Source organism: Oncorhynchus mykiss, chromosome 12 (genome assembly GCF_013265735.2).
Source record: "Oncorhynchus mykiss isolate Arlee chromosome 12, USDA_OmykA_1.1, whole genome shotgun sequence".
In the NCBI taxonomy this organism is placed as follows: domain Eukaryota; kingdom Metazoa; phylum Chordata; class Actinopteri; order Salmoniformes; family Salmonidae; genus Oncorhynchus; species Oncorhynchus mykiss.
In genome coordinates, this window is record NC_048576.1 from 79,956,081 (window position 1) to 79,982,437 (window position 26,357).

Genomic DNA, 26,357 nt, shown 5'->3' on the forward strand with positions numbered 1-26,357 from the left:
TTATAGCCTGCTATACACACAGAGACAGAACACATAGAACCTCATCCACACACCAACATGTATTATAGCCTGCTATACACACAGAGACAGAACACATAGAACCTCAGACACTTCTATTCCTAGTGTCACGACTCCCTCCTCTTCTTGTTCGGGCGGCGCTCGGCGGTCATCGTCATCGGTCTACTAGCTGCCACCGATCCCTTTTCCCTTTTCTGTTGGTTTTGTCTTATTGGTTACACCTGTTTCTTGTTTAGGTTTTAGTTAGGTTTTAGTTGGGTGGCAGGGTAGCCTAGTGGTTAGAGTGTTGGACTAGTAACCAGAAGGTTGCAAGGTCAAACCCCTGAGCTGACAAGGTACAAATCTGTCGTTCTGCCCCTGAACAGGCAGTTAACCCACTGTTCCTAGGCCGTCATTGAAAATAAGAATTTGTTCTTAACTGACTTGCCTAGTTAAATAAAGAAAACATATTTAAGCCGGTAATGCCCGCCTGCTCTTTGTGTGGGCTTATTTTTCCTCTGTTTGTGGTTGTGCGATCTCCTTTGTTTTTCTCCGGACTGGTTGGGTCCTGGTTTTGGGCCGGTCTTATTGCTCCTGGTGTTTTGGCGTGACCATTTTCCCTGCGCCGGAATAAAACATTGTTCTTTACCCTCTGCTTCCTGCGCCTGACTCCGCACCCACTACACATAGAGTGTGTTACAACTAGTATTGAAGTACTGGTGTGTCAGTATAAAGCAACAGCATGTCCTTATGGTTTACACATGGTTCTATTCTATTCTAATACAGACATATGTATACCCACAGACTTACTGCTGCTGGTAGCGTTGATCATGCTGAGTGACAGAGGACTATTCTCCATCAGGGAGACGTTGCCTTGGCCTTAGAACATGGTTTCCCCTCCAGGCCCACAGGAAACTACTGGCTCACTGCTGTCTCACTCTCTGTGTTTTTGTGTCTGTGTGTGTGTGTGTGTGTGTGTGTGTGTGTGTGTGTGTGTGTGTGTGTGTGTGTGTGTGTGTGTGTGTGTGTGTGTGTGTCTGTGTGTGTGTGTGTGTGTGTGTGTGTGTGTGTGTGTGTGTGTGTGTGTGTGTGTGTGTGTGTGTGTGTGTGTGTGTGTGTGTGTGTGTCTGTGTGTGCGTGTGTCTGTGTGTGTGTGTGTGTGTGTGTGTGTGTGTGTGTGTGTGTGTGTGTGCGTGCGTGTGTATTTTTTTCATTTGGCATGGTTCAGGTATAGTTGGACTCATGGTAACAAATGAGCTCCCAGGGAAAAGGTGATGATGTGTGATGAAATGAAAGCCAGTATAGAGTCATAATACTCTGATTCAGAAACGTCCCCAGCTCAAACCTATACTGATACCACAGTCAACGTCAGGCTCCTATTCTCAGGAGAGACATAATGAGATGGGACATGTAAAGCTATTGTTTCCTGCAACCCGGGTCTCTCTGATCATTAGACACATGCAGAAAGGCAGGCAGCGTTCATTTGACGTCAATGACCCGGCCGCCTCGTCGTCTATTCCAGGGCTTTCGCAGGAAGGATGGCTGTGACAGGTTGACAGCTCTGTACCTTAGGAAAGACAATTCCAATCACCAGCGCCATTCAGAATAGAAATAGACACAATGGAATAATTGAAGTGTATCATGTACTGCCATGTAAAACAACCTTTGGGCTAATTGTTTTCTATTAGGCGGGAGACAATAGGAGGGAAGTGTCAGGTGCCTCACTAACTGACTCTCAAACAGCACTACGGCAGAAACTCCTTTGTTATTCGCTCACACAATGATTCAACACATCAAACCCCCAGCAGCAGTAATGTAATTCATATCATAACACTGAGCGAATGAGAACTGATGCTTGATCTTGTTTCTCTCCAATAGCTAAAGTTTACATCGACTCAATTTGCTGAATTATTCAATGGATTAGCTATAGTAGTTGTAGTGGAATGGTGTATGTCTGTGGCGTTGTGGAGTCACGTGATGTCTCTAGATGGTATGTACACGATGAGAGCAGGTTCACCACTGAACCATTTCATTCTATTCCCATATAAGAATATTGTCTATTTCCCGTTTGGAATATTGACTTGACATGATGAAGCCGACCCTAGAATCAGCTTCCTACTGGCTGCTGCCATCATCATAGAGAGAAAAACGACATCTGACACCCTAATAATTCCGCCAAATTCTCCATATTTCATACGGTCTGTCGATATGAGGGTTGACATTTAAATGAACATTCTCACGCACGGCCAAGGTCTAATTTGATCGATGCATAACAAGAATCCCCACTTATAGCGATGTGCATGCCTCCCTACATCTGTCACCATGGTGAATGGAGACCTCCACATGACCTGCTCAACAAAGACAATTCAACACCGACACAGGAGTCAGCCACCTGAACCCCCCACTACCACACTCAGCACTTCAACCAGCATGGCTGCAGGCACCGACCTGTGTGTGAATACAGACACAGCAGAGGACTGGCGTGGACAGTTGATGGAAAGGACTTCAAATACATGTAAGGGTCCAGTGTGGTAACGCTTTGTAGACACACATAAAACACACCTGTTCCTCTACATTCTAGCACACCTGTACACCTATTATATATAATAGAATATTATTATTCTGATATTATTGTGTGTTTAACATAAACACGGACACAAAACGGCAGACACAAAGCTATACCCTATTACACTTAGACATACATACAACACCCTCTCACATCCCTGGTTACGTGTGGGTCTTATGAAACCAGGTGACCTCTGGCGCCAGCGACCCTGCCAGTGAGAGCTCTAGCCTGGGAGACAGATCCACAGCGTTTAACTCCTGGCTCCTGTGAATGGCTATAGGTCACTACAGTTTCATCTCCTCAGCGCAGACACACAGAGGTCGCCAGGTGGCTTTCATTGGAGTTTTACGTGAGGAGAAATAGGAGATTTTCCTAGGCAGACTAAATCCTTCCCCTGGGCTGGGAGATAGCCCAGCGAAAACCATATAACCAGGTCAATAAGAGCCCAGATGCCAAATCTCCTTAAAGTCGCTCTTTATTCATGAATATGTGCTGAAACAATCTTTTGGGGGTTTAAGAGGAGATTGCATGCAGAAAACAGGCCGTCCTAATCCACTTTGGTTAGCGTCTTGAATGGAAATGAAAATGAGCCCAACAGCAGGACAGATGATATTCCACCCTTGGCTGTTTTGCTACATTCAGGCTCTCGATTAGCTTTCCTCAAACCTCCACTAGAAATAGAATGGTTACCATGATAAAAATAGTAGTGGGGTTAACCCCTTACACTGGTGGGAATTGGCCTATATGGATAGGGCTAAATTGAAATGTTTTCGACAGAAGAAATACGGAAAGCATATGCAAGGTAACAATTCAAAGGGAACCGTTTGGAGATCATGGAACAATTATTAGACTAAAGATAAGGACACAAAGTTCAGGCACACTTGTAGTTGTTTTGTTTGGAACACAGCCCTGCGTCCCCGCCTTGACACAATTACTGTTGTTGTTTACGCAATCCAAAAACGGTCCATTAACGAATCACAATCTGGGTCAGGTGGGCGTGATTTGAAAGCTTGCCAACATGACTAGCTACATTATAAAATAAGATCTTAAAGGCTTTCACAAGGCAATTCATAGAAGTAGATGGTCATTTTGTTGCGCATTAAATGGAGTCATGGGTGCCTTCAGATGTGTGGTCTGCGGCAAATGTTCTTCACAATACAACAAACACTGTCTCATTCTGTTCCGAACAACCAGGGTATGATGCCATGTCATCTGGTAACAACTGTACATCAAACATAGTGATCATAAACACTGACACTGTATATGACATGAGTTTCACTATGAAATGTGATGTGTATGAAATTAAAGCAGCATTATAATCCTCAACGTCTCATCTTTCAGAATACATTGAGTCCTCGTACTTTGAAGCATTTCCCTCACTCAGACAACATTTTAGCAAAATTTGCCCAACTTTTGTTTTTTACAGTAACTGCATCCCAAACCTTCCATTTTCAACTTGCATGTTGGTACGAGTGTAAAGGGCTACAATCAACATGACCAGGAATCATGGCACTCTGCACAATGGTCTGCACAGTCACATCCATATTCAATACTAACTGTGCTAGTGTGCCAACTATACTGTACATGCCTTTGATTGAGTATGTGAGTGTGTGTTTACTTCTACGTGTTAGTGGAGTGTGTGTACATGCCTTTGATTGAGTATGTGAGTGTGTGTTTACTTCTATGTGTTAGTGGGGTGTGTGTATGTATGTGAGTATGTGTTTACTTCTATGTGTTAGTGGAGTGTGTGTACATGCCTTTGATTGAGTATGTGAGTGTGTGTTTACTTCTATGTGTTAGTGGAGTGTGTGTACATGCCTTTGATTGAGTATGTGAGTGTGTGTTTACTTCTATGTGTTAGTGGAGTGTGTGTACATGCCTTTGATTGAGTATGTGAGTGTGTGTTTACTTCTATGTGTTAGTGGAGTGTGTGTACATGCCTTTGATTGAGTATGTGAGTGTGTGTATACTTCTATGTGTTAGTGGGGTGTGTGTATGTATGTGAGTATGTGTTTACTTCTATGTGTTAGTGGAGTGTGTGTACATGCCTTTGATTGAGTATGTGAGTGTGTGTTTACTTCTATGTGTTAGTGGGGTGTGTGTATGTATGTGAGTGTGTGTTTACTTCTATGTGTTAGTGGGGTGTGTGTATGTATGTGAGTATGTGTTTACTTCTATGTGTTAGTGGGGTGTGTGTATGTATGTGAGTATGTGTTTACTTCTATGTGTTAGTGGAGTGTGTGTACATGCCTTTGATTGAGTATGTGAGTGTGTGTTTACTTCTATGTGTTAGTGGAGTGTGTGTACATGCCTTTGATTGAGTATGTGAGTGTGTGTTTACTTCTATGTGTTAGTGGAGTGTGTGTACATGCCTTTGATTGAGTATGTGAGTGTGTGTTTACTTCTACGTGTTAGTGGAGTGTGTGTATGTATGTGAGTGTGTGTTTACTTCTATGTGTTAGTGGGGTGTGTGTATGTATGTGAGTATGTGTTTACTTCTATGTGTTAGTGGGGTGTGTGTATATATGTGAGTGTGTGTTTACATCTATGTGTTAGTGGGGTGTGTGTGTGAGTGTGTGTTTACTTCTATGTGTTAGTGGGGTGTGTGTGTGAGTGTGTGTTTACTTCTATGTGTTAGTGGGGTGTGTGTATATATGTGAGTGTGCCCACCTGCTCTGCAATTTAACCCGTGCTGAGGCACGGCACACACCTGGTGTGTGTGTGTGTGTGTGTGTGTGTGTGTGTGTGTGTGTGTGTGTGTGTGTGTGGGGGGGGGGTGTATTGGTAATGGTTTGAAGGCAAGTGATTATACATCATGACCCCGGGTACAAGAAGCACAGTGGGTCCAATCTGGTGCTCACTGCCACCCACTCTCTCTAACACACACACACGCTGGCAGGCATCACACAAACACCCACATACACACGCAGGTATCACTCGCCCAAACACACACAGATATGTGCACGCGGACACACACACGATCCTGTGTCTCTCTACTCTCTCTCCCTCTCTCTCTCTTTCTATTTGTCTCTCTCTTAGCCAGGCGGCTCTATCCGTTCCCTCTGTTTTACACACATAATGAAACAGTGTCCTGGTCCTACACACTCCTCCTCCCCCTCCACACGTCCTTCTAATGAGATAAATTAGCGCCTTGCAACAGATGCATGGAATATACACTAATGGCTACCATCTGTCACTCATCTCTAGGAGACAGAGAGAGAATACAGCACTGATCACCAGCCCCAGGCAGATAGAGAGAGAGAGAGAGAGAGAACGAGAGAGAGAGAGAGAGAGAGAGAGAGAGAGAGAGAGAGAGGAGAGAGAGAGAGAGGGGGAGTGAGAGAGAGAGAGAGGGGAGAGAGAGAGAGAGAGAGAGAGGGGGGGAGTGAGAGAGAGAGAGAGGGGAGAGAGAGAGAGAGAGAGAGAGGGGGGGAGTGAGAGAGAGAGAGAGGGGAGAGAGAGAGAGAGAGAGAGGGGGAGTGAGAGAGAGAGAGAGGGGAGAGAGAGTGAGAGAGAGAGAGAGAGAGAGAGAGAGAGAGAGGAGAGAGAGAGAGAGAGAAGGCAAACAGGAGGAACATAAGAAATGTGTCACAATGTGGAGGGCCAGGCACTAGAGGCTTAGTGTAAGAGAAAGAGACGACAGTAGACAAAGTCAGTCTAATGTCAACCTTTCTCACAATGGTTATCAGATATATTTTTATTTTAAGACTGCATCAAGATCCCCCTTGACTCCCAGTAATTCCCTGTGTAGAGCTGGGAGAAGCATGGTGTGGTGCTGTTCATCAGACAGCCATTCTCAGTTCACACTGTCTTCTCGCTCCGCTGTGTTAAAGTCAGAGTTTCTGCTCATGTTGTCGCTACACTGCCACTGTGCAAATAGTCCCAAATCCATTTCTAGAAAATAATCTGGGGGTGAGCACTAATATATTTCAGCCTGGTTCCTTAAAGACGTGCAGTGCATTAGCACGCCATGAGAACAAATGGACTAAACCCAGACAACATCTGCATGGACTTGGCCATCATTCTTTTTAACTGGAAGAAGCAATTACAACAAGTGGAAATGAACTGCTAGTTGTTCTAAGGAAGATCATGGGAGATGAGATTGGAAAAGTTCTCACTTGTTTTATAGATTATTAACAAGATATGTGGCGAGAGTTGTAGATTCCAATAAAACTTTTATTTCATAATCATTTTATGTACATACATAAAAGTATGAGGAGGAAATGATTACTGTCATAATATCGTAAATAATGATCGCTAAAAAATGTGCTTACCCTCATGTTATTGAAGCAACTTTGGGTTTGCAGAGCATTCATTTGATAATGGCCACAGTCACCCATCACACTGCACAACATAAACTAGCAATCCCACCGCATCAACATTCCCTATGAAGCAATCTTATAAACATTACAGGCCTAATGAAAAAGTAGCAGCTATCTCCTGCAGCCTCTCATAAAGACCCTAGTGAAATCCTCAGATCAGGCTATAAACAACATCCCAGGCAGAAATGAGCAAACCCTGTTACCCTTATAGAACTTTTTACAATTTCCAATTAAGCAGTAATGAAGATATTTTGGTCTGTATTGCTCGGTACAGCTGACTACATTATAACACAATGTTCAGCAGGCATAGGAACCCATGACGTCAACACAACCCTCATTAAAGCAGCATACCAACGGTGCAGAACAGGAACACACTCTCTCTACCCACTCCACAAAACACAAACAATTCTCTCTACCTTTCAACAAAACCTAACCCATTTGAAATGAGGACATTAAAATAGCCCATCACTGCACACAGGAAATGATAGCGATGCCTCAACCTTGTATCCAAATATTATATTTCAAGCCAGCAGCAGAGAGAGAGACGTGTGAGAGGGGAGCGAGAGAGGGGTGAGAGAGGGGGGCGAGAGAGGGGAGAGAGAGACGGGAGAGAGAGGGGCGAGAGAGGGGAGAGAGAAGGGAGAAAGAGGGGGCGAGAGTTAGGGGAGAGAGAGGGGAGAAAGAGAGGGGAGAGAGAGGGGAGAGAGACAGGGGAGAGAGGGGGAGAGAGAGAGGTGGGCAAGAGAGGGGAGAGAGAGGGGAGAGAGAGGGGCGACAGTTAGGGGAGAGAGAGGGGAGAGAGAGAGGGGAGAGTTAGGGGAGAGAGAGGGGAAAGGGAGAGGCGTGCCAGCAGCAGCTCTGAATGTGTCTTATTGGGCAGATACTCCTGAGCTTAATAAAGCACACCATCAGTGTCTCTCTGCTCATTTGCATGGCCAGTGTTAGCTAGCCTTGAACAGGCAGCCGCTCCCTCCAACAATCCATTAGTTCTGCGAGGATGTTCAGTATAGCCATGCAAATAAGTGTGAAATTGCACTGTAATCAGTCATGTAAATGACACAGGATTTCTATCTAGGCATCATCGTTCCCCGCACTCCTTTATGAAATACGTGTGAGGGAAGGAGGGAGGGAAGAGAAAACAACATTAAAAACAATGAAAGAAGTGCTTCTGTTTTGACAGCGACAGAGAAGAAAAAGATCATTAGTTTGACATGAGCCAGACAGGCTTTGATTCTCTACTGAGAATTTAACTCCCTCAAACCCGTCTCCCATTGAAATTATATTTTAAATATTCAGACACTGATCAAAACTGTTCACCTAGGTAAGACTTAAGAGTCACAATCACTAGGAGTCTTCTTGTGTAAAGACTTCTCCCCTCCCCTTTGATGACAAGAAAGAGACAGAGGACGGGTGGCGGCACACCTACCAGATGAGAGAGAGCTTAACAAGTCTGTATTCCTGTACTGTGAGACGTACAGTAGCCTGTTCAGTATGGAATGTCTGGAGAAATACACTCATGAAAATGGCAGCCATTGGAAAAATAATGACACAGAATTTCATTCCTACTTAACACAAATGTTGGTAGCACTTTATTTTTCAGTATAGATTTATACTATGTCAATAAATACCTTGATAAAACAATACCACTACTTTTCAAAATGTAATTCAATATATAAAAAAAAAATATATATATATATATATATATATATATATATATACACAGTGGGGCAAAAAAGTACTTAGTCAGCCACCAATTGTACAAGTTCTCCCACTTAAAAATATGAGAGAGGCCTGTAATTTTCATCATAGGTACACTTCAACTATGACAGACAAAATGAGAGAAAAAATACAGAAAATTACATTGAAAGATTTTTTATGAATTTATTTGCAAATTATGGTGGAAAATAAGTATTTGGTCAATAACAAAAGTTTATCTCAATACTTTGTTATATACCCTTTGTTGGCAATGACAGAGGGCAAACGTTTTCTGTAAGTCTTCACAAGGTTTTCACACACTGTTGCTGGTATTTTGGCCCATTCCTCCATGCAGATCTCCTCTAGAGCAGTGATGTTTGGGGGCTGTTGCTGGGCAACAGGGACTTTCAACTCCCTCCAAAGATTTTCTATGGGGTTGAGATCTGTAGACTGGCTAGACCACTCAAGGACCTTGAAATGCTTCTTACGAAGCCACTCCTTCTTTGCCTGGGCGGTGTGTTTGGGATCATTGTCATGCTGAAAGACCCAGCCACGTTTCATCTTCAATGCCCTTGCTGATGGAAGGAGGTTTTCACTCAAAATCTAACGATACATGGCCCCATTCATTCTTTCCTTTACACGGATCAGTCGTCCTGGTCCCTTTGCAGAAAAACAACCCCAAAGCATGATGTTTCCACCCCCATGCTTCACAGAAGGGATGGTGTTCTTTGGATGCACCTCAGCATTCTTTGTCCTCCAAACACGACGAGTTGAGTTTTTACCAAAAAGTTATATTTTGGTTTCATCTGACCATATGACATTCTCCCAATCTTCTTCTGGATCATCCAAATGCTCTCTAGCAAACGTCAGACGGGCCTGGACATGTACTGGCTTAAGCAGGGGGACACGTCTGGCACTGCAGGATTTGAGTCCCTGGCGGCGTAGTGTGTTACTGATGGTAGGCTTTGTTACTTTGGTCCCAGCTCTCTGCAGGTCATTCACTAGGTCCCCCCGTGTGGTTCTGGAATTTTTGCTCACCGTTCTTGTGATCATTTTGACCCCACGGGGTGAGATCTTGCGTGGAGCCCCAGATCGAGGGAGATTATCAGTGGTCTTGTATGTCTTCCATTTCCTAATAATTGCTCCCACAGTTGATTTCTTCAAACCAAGCTGCTTACCTCTTGCAGATTCAGTCTTCCCAGCCTGGTGCAGGTCGACAATTTTGTTTCTGGTGTCCTTTGACAGCTCTTTGGTCTTGGTCATAGTGGAGTTTGGAGTGTGACTGTTTGAGGTTGTGGACAGGTGTCTTTTATACTGATAACAAGTTCAAACAGGTGCCATTAATACAGGTAACGAGTGGAGGACAGAGGAGCCTCTTAAAGAATAAGTTACAGGTCTGTGAGAGCCAGAAATCTTGCTTGTTTGTAGGTGACCAAATACTTATTTTCCACCATAATTTGCAAATAAATTCATAAAAAATCCTTCAATGTGATTTTCTGGATTTTTTTCTCGTTTTGTCTGTCATAGTTGAATTGTACCTATGATGAACATTACAGGCCTCTCTCATCTTTTTAAGTGGGAGAACTTGCACAATTGGTGGCTGACTAAATACTTTTTTTGCCCCACTGTATATATATATATACAATGCCTTGCGAAAGTATTCGGCCCCCTTGAACTTTGGGACCTTTTGCCACATTTCAGGCTTCAAACATAAAGATATAAAACTGTATTTTTTTGTGAAGAATCAACAACAAGTGGGACACAATCATGAAGTGGAACGACATTTATTGGATATTTCAAACTTTTTTAACAAATCAAAAACTGAAAAATTGGGCGTGCAAAATTATTCAGCCCCCTTAAGTTAATACTTTGTAGCGCCACCTTTTGCTGCGATTACAGCTGTAAGTCGCTTGGGGTATGTCTCTATCAGTTTTGCACATCGAGAGACTGACATTTTTTCCCATTCCTCCTTGCAAAACAGCTCGAGCTCAGTGAGGTTGGATGGAGAGCATTTGTGAACAGCAGTTTTCAGTTCTTTCCACAGATTCTCGATTGGATTCAGGTCTGGACTTTGACTTGGCCATTCTAACATCTGGATATGTTTATTTTTGAACCATTCCATTGTAGATTTTGCTTTATGTTTTGGATCATTGTCTTGTTGGAAGACAAATCTCCGTCCCAGTCTCAGGTCTTTTGCAGACTCCATCAGGTTTTCTTCCAGAATGGTCCTGTATTTGGCTCCATCCATCTTCCCATCAATTTTAACCATCTTCCCTGTCCCTGCTGAAGAAAAGCAGGCCCAAACCATGATGCTGCCACCACCATGTTTGACAGTGGGGATGGTGTGTTCAGGGTGATGAGCTGTGTTGCTTTTACGCCAAACATAACGTTTTTCATTGTTGCCAAAAAGTTCAATTTTGGTTTCATCTGACCAGAGCACCTTCTTCCACATTTTTGGTGTGTCTCCCAGGTGGCTTGTGGCAAACTTTAAACGACACTTTTTATGGATATCTTTAAGAAATGGCTTTCTTCTTGCCACTCTTCCATGAAGGCCAGATTTGTGCAATATACGACTGATTGTTGTCCTATGGACAGAGTCTCCCACCTCAGCTGTAGATCTCTGCAGTTCATCCAGAGTGATCATGGGCCTCTTGGCTGCATCTCTGATCAGTCTTCTCCTTGTATGAGCTGAAAGTTTAGAGGGACGGCCGGGTCTTGGTAGATTTGCAGTGGTCTGATACTCCTTCCATTTCAATATTATCGCTTGCACAGTGCTCTTTGGGATGTTTAAAGCTTGGGAAATCTTTTTGTATACAAATCCAGCTTTAAACTTCTTCACAGCAGTATCTCGGACCTGCCTGGTGTGTTCCTTGTTCTTCATGATGCTCTCTGCGCTTTTAACGGACCTCTGAGACTATCACAGTGCAGGTGCATTTATACGGAGACTTGATTACACACAGGTGGATTGTATTTATCATCATTAGTCATTTAGGTCAACATTGGATCATTCAGAGATCCTCACTGAACTTCTGGAGAGAGTTTGCTGCACTGAAAGTAAAGGGGCTGAATAATTTTGCACGCCCAATTTTTCAGTTTTTGATTTGTTATAAAAGTTTGAAATATCCAATAAATGTCGTTCCACTTCATGATTGTGTCCCACTTGTTGTTGATTCTTCACAAAAAAAACATGGTTTTATATCTTTATGTTTGAAGCCTGAAATGTGGCAAAAGGTCGCAAAGTTCAAGGGGGCCGAATACTTTCGCAAGGCACTGTATATATATTTTTTTATATATATTGAATTACATTTTATATATATATATATATATATATATATATAATCTGTGTACGGTTTCACTAAGGGTAAAAATATCTCTATCAAATATCATGTTAAATAAGACAAGGCATCTTTTCAAGACAATGTTGGCATAATAGACCAAGCTGTATAAAAAAGGAAGATTGATTTCCCATAATATGCAGTAGTCAGCCAATGGGACTGGTTCCATTAGGGTTGCTGATGTGACTGGAATCAGCTGCAGACTGCACTCATTGTATAGTCGTCTATATGAATAAGCTGATGGGAGTGAGTGACACATCGACCATCCACTCACTTTCACACAGTTCCCAATGATTCATTTTGAATATCGTGCTGTGAAATGCAGTCAAACTGGATAATGTTCTGTGTGTGTGTGTGTGTGTGTGTGTGTGTGTGTGTGTGTGTGTGTGTGTGTGTGTGTGTGTGTGTGTGTGTGTGTGTGTGTGTGTGTGTGTGTGTGTGTGTGTGTGTGTGCGTGCGTGCGTGTCTGTAAGAGGGAGAGAGAAAGAGCAAAACAAGAATGAGGAAGAGGAAGAAGAGGAAGGATCAGGAATCTGTCTCAAATGCAATCTCAGGAAAACTAGCTCATTGAGCTGACAGCCATCAGTAAATCCGTGTGGAGCGAGAACGAGTCACTGTGGTCAAGCAGACAGAGGGAGAAAGAGAAGGGAGAAGATAGAGAGAACAGAGAGAGACCCAGCACGTGGAGACACAGAGACAGATTTGAAGAATACTGAGGCGCTCAAACAGACAGATGGGCTAATTTATGACTGACTGTGTGTTATGAAACATTATCTTAGTGTCGGTGAAATCAAAATAACATTTTGGGTGTAAACGTGGAGCCTGGACCTGCCAACAGATCCCCATGTGGTCCAATACATTCAGATGGCCCAGGATGCAGTGCCATGGAAAACAGTTGTGTTGTCGAACGACTGCATATTTGTTGTTTATTGTGTTGTTTGGGGTAAATTGCATGCAGCTGTATACATTGCCAATCGCATCCCACCTGCCAAAGTCAAATTAAGCCATCAAATCAATATCAAGAGTCTGGAGGAAAATGAAGGCCATTACCAGGCTATTGAATTGCATTTGTTCTCTATTCAAAATTAAAGGCTATTGACAGGCTGTTTTATTTGGTTCTCTATTCAACCACTCTCTGGTTAAAGTGGGGGAGTGGATGTGGCTGCATTGTAACTGCCGGCCCCTTTAATGCTGGGCTATAGAGCCACTTTATGATCCCACACAGGGGACTTGTGTATGTGGAGAGTGTATTGTGGCTGGCTGAACCCGGCTGAATACACACTGTGAATGTTTTGTCGTCAAATAATGAGCGAGTGTTGGGGTCCTACCTCACCGAGAGGCACAGCAAAGATTAGACACATCTCAGCACAGAACCATTGGTGAATGTATCAATGTCGGTGTGTACCAATCCAGGGTGGCTTTCCCCCGTTCATGGTGGGTTCTCATTTGGAACCTGTAAACCAGTTGTCATGTGTATTTTCCACTCGGATAGTGATAGCTTTCAGCAGTGGCTCACAATCACCCTGCGTCTCATTGCTCGGGCACAAATGTTCATCGGGTTGTCTGTCTAGCCTGCATGGGAGATGGAATCAGAACAATGACCATTGAAGAAAGGCAGGAGATGTGACAATTCAGTGGACGGTAACGGTGGACAGCGTAATTCAACCATTATAATTCAACTACATTTCAGCACTATGCAACTACTACAGTGCCAGGGTCTCACACATAAAAGTCAAACAAGTTTAATGAAGAAATAACGTGTTTAAAATAAACCAGCTATTCCCCAGCGTAAATACCATCACTGAGACCAATTAACCAAACCAGAGAGCATTTTGTGAAAGTAGTTCTAGATTTTTGAGTTATCATTAGTAAGGTCATGGATAATAAGATCAGTGTATCCAACATTTTTCTCGCTCCATTTTTCACGGAGCAGAAATCTCTCTACATATCATAGAGGTTGACTTTAGTCTGCTAGCTATTTGTAGAGAACACACTGTAGCTGTTCTATAGTAATGCAAAGGGGTAGGGGATATCCAGGCCTGATGGGTTGAGAGGCCACGTCTCAGCCAGAGGATTCTGATCCCTCTCGTAGCGGCTAGCTAAATTAGCATGCAGAAGACAGGACTCAGAGGTGTCCTAGCCCTTAACTCAATCTCTCTCTCCCTTCTTTTTCTCCCCTTGCTTAGGTAAAAGTAATGGATTGTGGCTGCAGCTCCAGCCATACACCCCTCCCTTCCCCTCAAGCCGGGCAGCGATGCAGGCAGACAGGTGGGGAGGGATGAAAGCAGGGAGGGAGGGAGGGAGGCAGGCAGGGCCGGAGGGCATGTTACTGAGCTCCGGGTCCCTCCACAGCGACACTCACTAACTCTAAGGCCAGCTGTCCGAGCATACGCACCCAGCACTCCAGGATGGCCAGGCAGCCTTAACCGAAAGGTGCCATCCACCCTCCACGCTCTTAAACAGATTGCCGCTCGCGCCACCTCAAGCTGAATACCAATGAATGAAGGGGTTGCTTACCAAAATGAATGAAGGGGTTGCTTACCAAAATGAATGAAGGGGTTGCTTACCAAAATGAATGAAGGGGTTGCTTACCAAAATGAATGAAGGGGTTGCTTACCAAAATGAATGAAGGGGTTGCTTACCAAAATGAATGAAGGGTTTGCTTACCAAAATGAATGAATGGGTTGCTTACCAAAATGAATGAAGGGGTTGCTTACCAAAATGAATGAAGGGGTTGCTTACCAAAATGAATGAAGGGGTTGCTTACCAAAATGAATGACGGGGTTGCTTACCAAAATGAATGACGGGGTTGCTTACCAAAATGAATGAAGGGGTTGCTTACCAAAATGAATGACGGGGTTGCTTACCAAAATGAATGAAGGGGTTGCTTACCAAAATGAATGAAGGGGTTGCTTACCAAAATGAATGACGGGGTTGCTTACCAAAATGAATGACGGGGTTGCTTACCAAAATGAATGACGGGGTTGCTTACCAAAATGAATGACGGGTAGCAAAGGGAGACAAAACATAGCAAAAAAACAACAGCAGCAGCAATTTCAAACAGCACTTTTAGGGAATGGATGCAATTAAGCTGCAAACACTCAACAGATGTAGACGGGCTAGAAACACAGTGTGTGTTGTAGAGACATGTACTCCAGGAGTTTTAAACACTGAGTATGTTGTAGAGACATGTACTCCAGGAGTTATAAACACTGAGTGTGTTGTAGAGACATGTACTCCAGGAGTTTTAAACACTGAGTGTGTTGTAGAGACATGTACTCCAGGAGTTTTAAACACTGAGTGTGTTGTAGAGACATGTACTCCAGGAGTTTTAAACACTGAGTGTGTTGTAGAGACATGTACTCCAGGAGTTTTAAACACTGAGTGTGTTGTAGAGACATGTACTCCAGGAGTTTTAAACACTGATTGTGTTGTAGAGACATGTACTCCAGGAGTTATAAACACTGAGTGTGTTGTAAAGACATGTACTCCAGGAGTTTTAAACACTGAGTGTGTTGTAGAGACATGTACTCCAGGAGTTTTAAACACTGAGTGTGTTGTAGAGACATGTACTCCAGGAGTTTTAAACACTGAGTGTGTTGTAGAGACATGTACTCCAGGAGTTTTAAACACTGAGTGTGTTGTAGAGACATGTACTCCAGGAGTTTTAAACACTGAGTGTGTTGTAGAGACATGTACTCCAGGAGTTTTAAACACTGAGTGTGTTGTAGAGACATGTACTCCAGGTGTTTTAAACACTGAGTGTGTTGTAGTGACATGTACTCCAGGAGTTATAAACACTGAGTGTGTTGTAAAGACATGTACTCCAGGAGTTTTAAGCATGCAGTTGTTAGAGGGGCCAGGCTGATTGAAATTCATTGGCAACATCTGCATGCAGCGCACAACATGGACGGGGGATCAGAGATTGGAGGTCTCTGAACATCAGTTATAATTAACAAAACATTCCTGTGCACATGGGTTCCGGGGCACATGGGTAACCAATGGCAACCGTGGCAAGTCTCGGGTTAAGAGGACGAACCAGGGGGCATCAGTACCATTATGGCCCTACCTGGAATAAGGACAACGGCAAGAAGGCAACGCTAACCGCTACCCAGCTACGCAGAACCAACCTGCAATATTAAATCTCCCTATTCCATCTTCCTATTACATTGTACTGTACAATGTGAATATGACACTGACAGTTATCTAAGAATGTCATCTCGGTGAACAATTAATAGAACAGCGGGAACGTGAGGTCAGATATAATTAACAGATATGCAGCGCGAGGTATAATTGCTCAAGTCTCAAGCAAAGTAATTAAATAATTCAAAGTGAACCACTGAGAGGGAGAGACAATGACAGAGCTTCTCCTCATCTCCCTCTAAGAGGCTGGTGGAGGTAAGTGGTGGTGGTGGAAGTAGGTGGTGGTGTTGGTGGTGGAGGTAGGTGGTGGTGGTGGTGGTAGGTGTTGGTGGTGGAGGTTGTTGGTGTTGGTGGTGGAGGTAGGTGGTGGTAGGTGTTGGTGGTGGAGGTACGTGTTGGTGGAGGTAGGTGGTGGTGGAGGTAGGTGGTGGTGGTGGTGGTGGTGGTGGAGGTAGATGGTGGTGGTGGTAGGTGTTGGTGGTGGAGGTAGTGGAGGTAGATGTTGGTGGTGGTAGGTGTTGGTGGTGGAGGTAGGTGGTGGTGGTGGTGGAGGAGGTAGGTGGTGGTGGTGGTGGAGGTAGGTGGTGGTGGTGGAGGTATGTGTTGGTGGTGGAGGTATGTGTTGGTGGTGGAGGTAGGTGGTAGTGATGGTGGCAGTAGGTGGTGGTGGAGGAGGTAGTGGAGGTAGATGTTGGTGGTGGTAGGTGTTGGTGGTGGAGGTAGGTGGTGGTGGAGGTAGGTGTTGGTGGTGGAGGTAGGTGGTGGTGGTGGTGGAGGAGGTAGGTGGTGGTGGTGGAGGTATGTGTTGGTGGTGGAGGTATGTGTTGGTGGTGGAGGTAGGTGGTAGTGATGGTGGCAGTAGGTGGTGGTGGAGGAGGTAGGTGGTGGTGGTGGAGGTAGGTGGTGGTGGAGGAGGAGGTAGGTGGTGGTGGAGGAGGTAGGTGGTGGTGGTGGAGATAGGTGGTGGTGGTGGAGGTAGGTGGTGGTGGAGGTAGGTGGTGGTGGTGGAGGTAGGTGGTAGTGATGGTGGCAGTAGGTGGTGGTGGAGGAGGTAGGTGGTGGTGGTGGAGGTAGGTGGTGGTGGATGAGGAGGTAGGTGGTGGTGGAGGTAGGTGGTGGTGGAGGAGGTAGGTGGTGGTGGAGGTAGGTGGTGGTGTTGGAGGTAGGTGGTGGTGGTGATGGTGGAGGTAGATCGTGGTGGTGGAGGAGGGGGTAGGTGGAGGTGGAGGAGGTAGGTGGTGGTGGTGGAGGTAGGTGGTGGTGGAGGTAGGTGGTGGTGGAGGAGGTAGGTGGTGGTGGAGGAGGTAGGTGGTGGTGGAGGTAGGTGGTGGTGGTGGAGGTGGAGGTAGGTGGTGATGGTGGAGGTAGATCGTGGTGGTGGAGGAGGAGGTAGGTGGTGGTGGTGGAGGAGGTAGGTGGTGGTGGTGGAGGTAGTGGTGGAGGTAGGTGGTGGTGGTGGTGGAGGTAGGTGGTGGTGGTGGTGGAGGTAGGTGGTGGTGGTGGAGGTAGGTGGTGGTGGTGGAGGTAGGTGGTGGTGGTGGTGGAGGTAGGTGGTGGTGGTGGAGGAGGAGGTAGGTGGTGGTGGTGGAGGAGGTAGGTGGTGGTGGTGGAGGTAGGTGGTGGTGGTGGAGGTAGGTGGTGGTGGTGGAGGTAGGTGGTGGTGGTGGAGGAGGTAGGTGGTGGTGGTGGAGGTAGGTGGTGGTGGTGGAGGTAGGTGGTGGTGGAGGAGGTAGGTGGTGGTGGAGGAGGTAGGTGGTGGTGGTGGAGGAGGAGGTAGGTGGTGGTGGAGGAGGTAGGTGGTGGTGGTGGAGGTAGGTGGTGGTGGTGGAGGTAGGTGGTGGTGGTGGAGGTAGGTGGTGGTGGTGGAGGTAGGTGGTGGTGGTGAAGGTAGGTGGTGGTGGAGGTAGGTGGTGGTGGAGGAGGTAGGTGGTGGTGGAGGTAGGTGGTGGTGGAGGAGGTAGGTGGTGGTGGAGGTAGGTGGTGGTGATGGTGGAGGTAGATCGTGGTGGTGGAGATAGCTGGTATTTATGCTGAGATGCTCTTCTCTGTAACCCCGCCTTAGGGACAGATCTAACACACACCCAGCCATCAGAAGAAGAGGAAGAAACACTGGGATGGCTCTGAATCGGACGGCGGAAAGAGCTGACGTTCCGCCAAATGTTATTTGCACACAAAGGGGAAAGCGCTCATCGGTTGCCCTGAGTCTAGGGCAAATCCTTCATCTGGGGCTTTTTTCCCTGTGTACCTCACAGAAGTTCAGACAGCATCTTAAGGTACACCTAATTGACGGAGTGGAGATCCTCTCATTATGACACAGGCGGTAGGCCAGCCTGTCAGACAGAGAGGTGGTGGTGAGCAGTGTTAAGAAAGCAAAGGCATTATCAGTCTATATTTCACGTGTCACTGGGGGACGGATGTGTCTCCATTGCATCCTCTGGGTGCCATTAATTGATCAAAAGAATGAAAGAATGAATGGTTAAGTTTACACTCTTAGAAAAATGGGTGCCAAAAGGGTTTTTCGGCTGTCCCCATAGGATAACCCTTTTTGGTTCCAGGTAGAACCCTTTTAAATTCCATGTAGGTAAGGGTTCTACATGGAACCCAAAATAGTTCTACTTTGAACCAAAAGGGTTCTTTCTACCTGGAACCAAAAAGGGTTCTTTATTAAAGGGTTCTCCTACCGAGGACAGCGAAATAACCATTTTAGGTTCTAGATTAGAGGTCGACCGATTAATCGGCATGGCCGATTTCAAGTTTTCATAACAATCAGAAATTTGGACACCGATTTGGCCGATTTTAAAAAAAAAACTGTTTTACACCTTTATTTCATCTTTATTTAACTAGGCAAGTCAGTTAAGAACACATTCTTATTTTCAATGACGGCCTAGGAATGGTGGGTTAACTGCCTCGTTCAGGGGCAGAACGACAGGTTTTTACCTTGTCAGCTCGGGGGATTCAATCTTGCAACCTTACAGTTAACTAGTCCAACGCTCTAACCACCTGATTACATTGCACTGCACGAGGAGACTGCCTGTTATGCGAATGCAGTAAGCCAATGTAAGTTGCTAGCTAGCATTAAACTTATCTTACAAAAAACAATCAATCAATAATAATCACTAGTTAACTACACATGGTTGATGATATTACTAGTTATCTAGCGTGTCCTGCATTGCATATAATCGATGTGTTGCGTATCGTTGCTCCAATGTGTACCTAACCATAAACATCAATGCCTTTCTTAAAATCAATACACAGAAGTATATATTTTTAAACCTGCATATTTAGCTAAAATAAATCCAGGTTAGCAGGCAATATTAACCAGGTGAAAATGTGTCACTTCTCTTGCGTTCATTGCACGCAGAGTCAGGGTATATGCAACAGTTTGGGTCGCCTAATTTGCCAGAATTTTACGTAATTATGACATAACATTGAAGGTTGTGCAATGTAACAGGATTATTTAGACTTATGGATGCCACCCGTTAGATAAAATACGAAACGGTTCCGTATTTCACTGAAATAATAAATGTCTTGTGATCGATTCTACCATATTAATGACCTAAGGCTTGTATTTCTGTGTGTTATCATCTTATAACTAAGTCTATGATTTTATTGATGTATTATATTAAGTTAAAATAAGTGTTCATTCAGTATTGTTGTAATTGTCATTATTACAAATTATATATATTTTTTAAATCGGCCGATTATTCGGTATCGGCTTTTTTTGGTCCTCCAATAATCGTTATCGGTGTTGAAAAATCATAATCGGTCGACCTCTATTCTAGATAGCACATTTTTTTCTAAGAGTGTAAGGTAACAGGTGAGGAGTCTGGTTAGTCTGGTTTGACACAGAGATTATCAAACATGAAATATGAAATCGAAAATTGCATTTCTCCACGGATATATGCATTTCCCTTCTTCCCTATTCATTGAAGTCTGATAGAACTGAAAGTCATTGTCAACCTTTGACTCCCGTCTCACGTTATATTGTGAGTAAGGGCCACTACATGGTTCTGTGTTGAATGGTGGAGCTGGGCTATTATGTTCCAAGGTACATGTTATGAACACATATGCCTTGAACCAATCTGACTCTGAGGTCAAAGTAATGTATCTGGGAAGATTTGTACAGCACTTTACAGTGTGTGTTCCATTCCAGATATTTAAAAACGTTTGAAATGAAAATGGATCCCAATTAAAGCCACACAGCAGTGTAAGTGCTTCTTGTTGTTTTTTTAACCAGGTGAAACCTCTAAAAACATACATTTTTTCTGCCTGTACTGTGACTGTGAGCTCTGATAAAAGCAGCCTAGACAGGCCTGAGCTCAAGCCATTTTGCCAGCCATTCAGGGAGATGAAAATGCAAAGCTAAAAATACTAGCTACACATTTCAAAAGGCAAGAGAAATGCATATATACACCAACTAGCAACAACCCTTTCTCCTTGACTGCTGGGGAGAAAAGGCTTTTGGTCTCAACACATTAGACATTTTCAGTGAAACCCTTTACAGTTAGACATACCTTCTCCTTCACAGTATGTATGGTCATGTTATAGCCACCTAAGAGATACCAGCAGTAGCTTTAGATTCAGGTGAATCATCAAGGCTAATGACCATACATAGTTAAGGTCAAATACCCCATCAGGATTTGCTAACATAATAAGTGTACTGTGCTAGCATTACAGTACTATATGTATCTACTGGTGCTGTGGCCTTGCTATGGGTATATAGTCTTGTCTGTTGGATCACCTGTTGAAGAGCATCCATTTCAACAGGGGGCCAGAGGTCGTGGTCCTGGCTGGGTGTTTGATTGGCAGGTGGGGAGCCACGATGCCCACAGCCCTGCCCCAGTGGAGCGCTGAGCGCCAGCGTCTGGGCGTGTGAGGGCCACAGTGCTGCTGACTAACAGAGCGTGTCTGCTGACAGTCAGTGTGTCTGACTGATAGGATCACCCCAGGAGGCTCTTCCAGGGCCTTTACAAAGTGCCTCTGATAGGCCAGGCCCATAGCTTTACCGCCGGGCCCTGCCAACAAATTAAATGTAAGTCCCGCTAATGTATAGAGTAATCATAGAGTGGTGTTGATCCATTTTTCAGCAGGGTTACCATGGGCACGACTGAAAGCTTTGCGTGGAATCAGAGACGGGCAGGAGCGGGGCAGGGAGAAACAGCTGTCTGTAACCTTAGCATGCCACTGGAATCCTCCACTTCTAAGGCAAGGACCCATATGAAAGAACAACAATAACATGCCATTATGAGATGTAACATTTTGCAGTGACCTGCGTTTCCAGGGGGAAATTTGAAAGAAAAGCAATTTCACATTAAACTATCTGACACAGAGCAGGTCATGAAATGGTGGTGAGGAGGGGGGAGGTGGAGAAGGGGGAGAGGAGGGGTGGGGGGGGCACGGAGCCCCCCGTAACAGCCACTGGCCAACTAGAGCGAGACACACATTCCCTCTGCCGAGTTAAAAGGGCTGGAGTGGATGAAATTTCAAAGCCTCCCCTGCAGACAAACACTCCGCTTTGCACACATCAGTGCTGAGATGTTCAAATATTCCACTCCACAGTTGCAGCCTGGTTCTCTTCCCTGTACCGCCGTATCAGACATGGTAGCACTGTGATTAATGAGACAGGAAAAATACCTCTCTCTTTTCTCCCATTGTGTTTTTATAAATTCAATGAAGCTAAAACTGCACTTAATTAAAAATGTGTCTCAGCGTCTTATTTCCCATGATGCTCGGCAGCAGGCAATATAGGAAAATGAAAGGCAATTGGAGATTAAGAGAGGATGGATTTACATGTGTGGGACCTTTGTCCCCTCCCACCTGTTATGACCAACAATGTAAAGTTTTGCAGCTGGGGTTGATTAGCCAGCTAGTAGATAGCATACATCATAGGAGACCTTTTAGAAACTGAACACAAAGCATAGCTAGCTACACTTCTCTGCATGCACAACAACACAGTCATCTGAACACCATGGTGCAGTGCTACTTCATGTCATTCTTCTCTTCCTCTCATTTAGAATAATTTGTTATGAACACACTGGATGTGTAAGAACACTGTGAATACTCTAGTAAGAACAGTGCACTGACATATTGATACATGGTTGTGATTTAGTAACTGCTTTATCATTTCATGGAGTTGATCCGTTGGCAACTGATGAGCAATTCCTATGTCATTTGTGCAATAGTTAACATTGCTCAATATAACATCTTAAAACAAGGTATAATCAAATTCATGACCTTGGTCTGAGTGTGATTCATATGGGGAAGACTCCAAAGTAGTGGGTCGGTTTTAGGCCTAGTTGTGAGAACAGAAGACCAAGAGGCTGAATCAGCAGGGATGGATCATGTGACATGATGACACACCTTACAGGATATATATTCTCTTCCTGTCCACGGCTCTCTAACATCTGGCCTGCTGGTGTCAGATTCCTCCATCCACTACCAGCATTATAGTATTATCACCCCCGCTCTCTCTGCCCTTTCTCTGCTAGCTAGCTATTACTACTACTACATGACTCTTGGCACGCCTTGGAGATCTGTGTCACAATCACTGAGTAATTACAGTGACTAATGTAAGGACCATTCTGGTGTCTAACCTCAGACATTCCATCAAGATCTGACTGGGAGGAAATGAACTGACAATGTAATGGACGTTACGTTCGGTTTGAACCCTGACAAAACATATACTCTTTAGAACCAAAGCTTCCTTTTCCCACAATTCCCTGGTGGGGGATGGTTTGCCAGCTCAGAAACAGAGAGTAGAGCTCAGGTTCTTTGCCCTTGTCATTGCATCTGCACTGACCTCTAAAAAAATGGACAACAAAGATCATATCACGAAACCAATACTAGCACCGACGGCCTTTGCACAAATTGATTTAGCCACCCAGAACTCACTCCCATCTCAATGAGGTGGCAGGATGCTCACAGCATAAATCACTGTCACACAAACACCCTCTATTGAAATGTGATTTTTATCTTTAGGATATTTTTTTGTTCAGTATGTCCCGGTTGGTGTCTAGCTCTGTGATAAGTGGTGGTGAGTGATGCGAAATAAAGGGTTAGCGCATTACGCTAATATTGAGCTCTCACCGCATATAGGTGCTATCACACGGAGAGGGTGACACAGCTGTGGTCCCCTGTATTCCAGGAGGTAGTGCAGGGCCCTGTGTTATATGGCTCATAGATCACTAATGTGTGGGTGAGAGTTGTCTCCGGCTGCCGGCTTGGCGGGGATGAAGCACAGATACTTTATGGCACAACCGTCAGACGTAGGCATGCTACCGAGGCTACAATGAGGAGAAGCCGACTAAAAATAGAAGATCAGCTTTTCTAAGGGGCCCCGGAGACAATAGTTTCATACTTTCCGTTGTGTACATTGGGATCAAGAACCAGTACAAAGCCTCTAACCGGAGCTATAAAGAACAAGACCCAGATAAATGAAGCAAAGAAAGCCAGGCTATCCCAGAAGCACCCTCTCTGTAAAGCATAGAATGACATGATAAATGCTCCAGTGTGTTAAATACACCAGGATAGTCTGTTCTATCCTCCTTACAACTGACAACCTCTGTTGCTCACTTAATTACAGCCAAGCGCAACACACTACTGTGTCAATTATCATGTGCTTTAACTCGTCTCTTTACCACAGAGTTTCACTCAGACCTTTTTACCTTCTTTTTATTGGTATTCTGCTCAGATCTTGTGTCTGAATTCCATTCCACACACAGAGCTGTACAAACATAAGGGCTTTAAGGATTCAGATTGGTGGAGGGGAACCTAATCTTCTGTAATTGGCGGAATGGTTCTCATTTGTATCGACTCCCTTTAGAAAGCGGCGCTCGTCGACAGCCTGCTATCGTTCTAGGGATTTGAGGTGACTATTCATTTTCATAAGGGCCAGAAAAAGCTGGTCTGTCTGGATGTGAACGGACATGTTAGACCTGATCATCATTAATCAGACCAATACTACATCACCGAGCACCTGCCGGGTCACGGAAATGGACAAATAACAGCGCAAAAAAGGACGCGCAAACCTCTTTCATACATCACATTTGCAACAGCCACTGTTTAGCATGGTGAGATAATCCATTCTGGGGTTCATCATGTGAAAATGGGACTAAAATGGTAATCCTCTGCCAGCCAATAGCATCCTCCGCCTCACCAGATGCCTAGCTTCTGGATTTTGCTTAATTGCCATCTTCAGATCAATCTATATCCAAATGTCAACTGAATCTACAACAGACTTTTCCCTGCATTTTGTCTGCTGAATATCCAGTATATTTCCTTACATTAGAAAGCAGAGGTTTTCTGTTAGTCCGTATTGTATGCACATGTAGTGAACTACACTAAGGCCTATTGTTATCCAGGCCTGAGAGAAAGGTGTTGTTGTGCTGACATACATCGGTCTACATGGCCAACTCTGTGTCCACCCCTGCTGACCTGTGTGGCCATTAGCCTTGACATAGTGATGGGGCATGGTACTGTCTATCTCAGCCCCACACAGAGAACACCCACTCTTCATCTGGTCCACATACACACAGCACGCATCACACACGCACACGGGACAGGAGGTGGGTATGGACACTAGCATACTGATCTCTACTACACATTTGTGATACAAATACACTTCACACGTTTGGTGAATGCATAAACTGTACACAAACACGTGCATACATAGTCCCACATGTAGGACTACGGTGTACACACGTATGCAAATGAACATGGATATTCATGCACTCCCATGTGGCCACGCATGGACAAAGAAACACAGCTACAAACAGACTGAAAATACACACACATATGTTGGTGGCACCTTAATTGGGGAGGATGGTCTCGTAGTAATGGCTGGAGTGGAATTAGTGGAATGGTATCAAATACATCAACCACATGGTCTCCAGGTATATGATGCCATTCCATTCGCTGCATTCCAGCCATTATTATAAGCCATCCTCTCCTCAGCAGCCTCCACTGGTTCACCCATAAATAAACACACACACACACACAATAAAAATACACTCACATATGATCGCCCATAGAGAATACAGACTTGTTTGAACACACACACACACATAAATATTATTCTTAAATCTCTGTTTATCGTACACATGTCCACTGTTCAAATGACAACAGTGGACCCCTCTCGGTAGTGGTAACAGGAACACAGTGGGAAACAGAAAAGCCTCAATATCAAAACAGAAGAGTCCGTCAATATGGAAAGTGAGAAGTTAAGGTAAAATAGAGACCCCAGTGTTGAGTGTGCTGACCCGCTCCACGCTAACTGTCGTCAACAACATCCCAACCATTCACACACAGAACCATCTACCACATCAATACCCGCCCCCTCCTCTACCCCCTCAGCCATTCCACCATCCTCAGAGAAACCCCTACACAGCACTAGCTACTTCTCTCACAGCACTATTTATCCTCTCTCTTCCCTCCTTCCCTCTTTCTCTCCCTCTCCTCCTTTCTCTCTGTCGCAGCCGCCACGTTCTCAGTGCGCCGCGGTCGAGAACATAAAAGGGTTGAAAATAAAAGACAAACCGACGATGGGAAAGATGGAGATGGAAAATTAGCATAAGAATACTCACAGTGGGTTGGAGCGGGGCTGGAGCGTGGAGGTGGTCCTCTCTCTGTCAGATACAACCTGCACACAAGATTGAGAAAAAAAGAAAACTAGGCTGTGAAAGCGGCAAAGAGAGAGGAGGAGAAAAGAGGAAGGAGGAGGGGGCACATCATCCAACGCACGCGCCACACAAGACATAAAGAAATAAAGAATTCCTCGAGGAAGGTAGAAAAAAAACTGAGCGCAGAGGAGGAGAAAAAAAGAAGAGAGGGGGGCGTGAAGAGGTGGGCTGTCTTAGGGAAATATAAAAAGAGACAGACACATGCGGAGCGCTCCGGTGCGCGATCACATCTGACAGGTCTGAGCTGCAGTCCGCCTACCTCCTTATCGCCCTCACTTTTCCACAGCACTGTGCTGTGCTCTCCTCTACCCAGGCCACAGCCATGGACTGGTCCTCACGCTGATGTTATAGGAGATTCAGCACAGGGGAGCTATCGCACTCATAGCCATACGTTAGCATCACACACTGAGGATTGCACACGGATCACCCACCCAACTCCACCCCACGCACCTCAATCCCACTCACTACATCCCCCCTCTCCTCAATTGTGAAAAAAGAGAAAGAGAGAGCAGAATACAGCCTGCTTCAAATGAATGAGAGCATTCCCAGTGGCATTGAGGCAATTACAGAGGCTGGCGCTGTTTTCTGTTTACCCCTCACCCTTTCCCTCTCTCTCAGGCTG

General features: G+C 44.8%; 1 protein-coding gene across 5 annotated transcripts in view; it reads right to left on the bottom strand.

The window, feature by feature from the left end:
• Window positions 1-26,357, bottom strand: part of LOC110538551 (RNA binding protein fox-1 homolog 3) — a 412,667-nt gene that overhangs the window by 256,102 nt on the left and 130,208 nt on the right. For 4 of the 5 annotated variants that reach the window (XM_036938643.1, XM_036938644.1, XM_036938639.1 and 1 more), the window contains exon 4: window positions 25,640-25,695. The gene's annotated coding sequence lies outside the window, so the exon portion shown is untranslated. Of the gene's footprint in view, window positions 1-25,639; window positions 25,696-25,994; window positions 26,066-26,357 lie in introns of those variants that run through there. The other variant, XM_036938640.1, reaches the window with a different exon arrangement.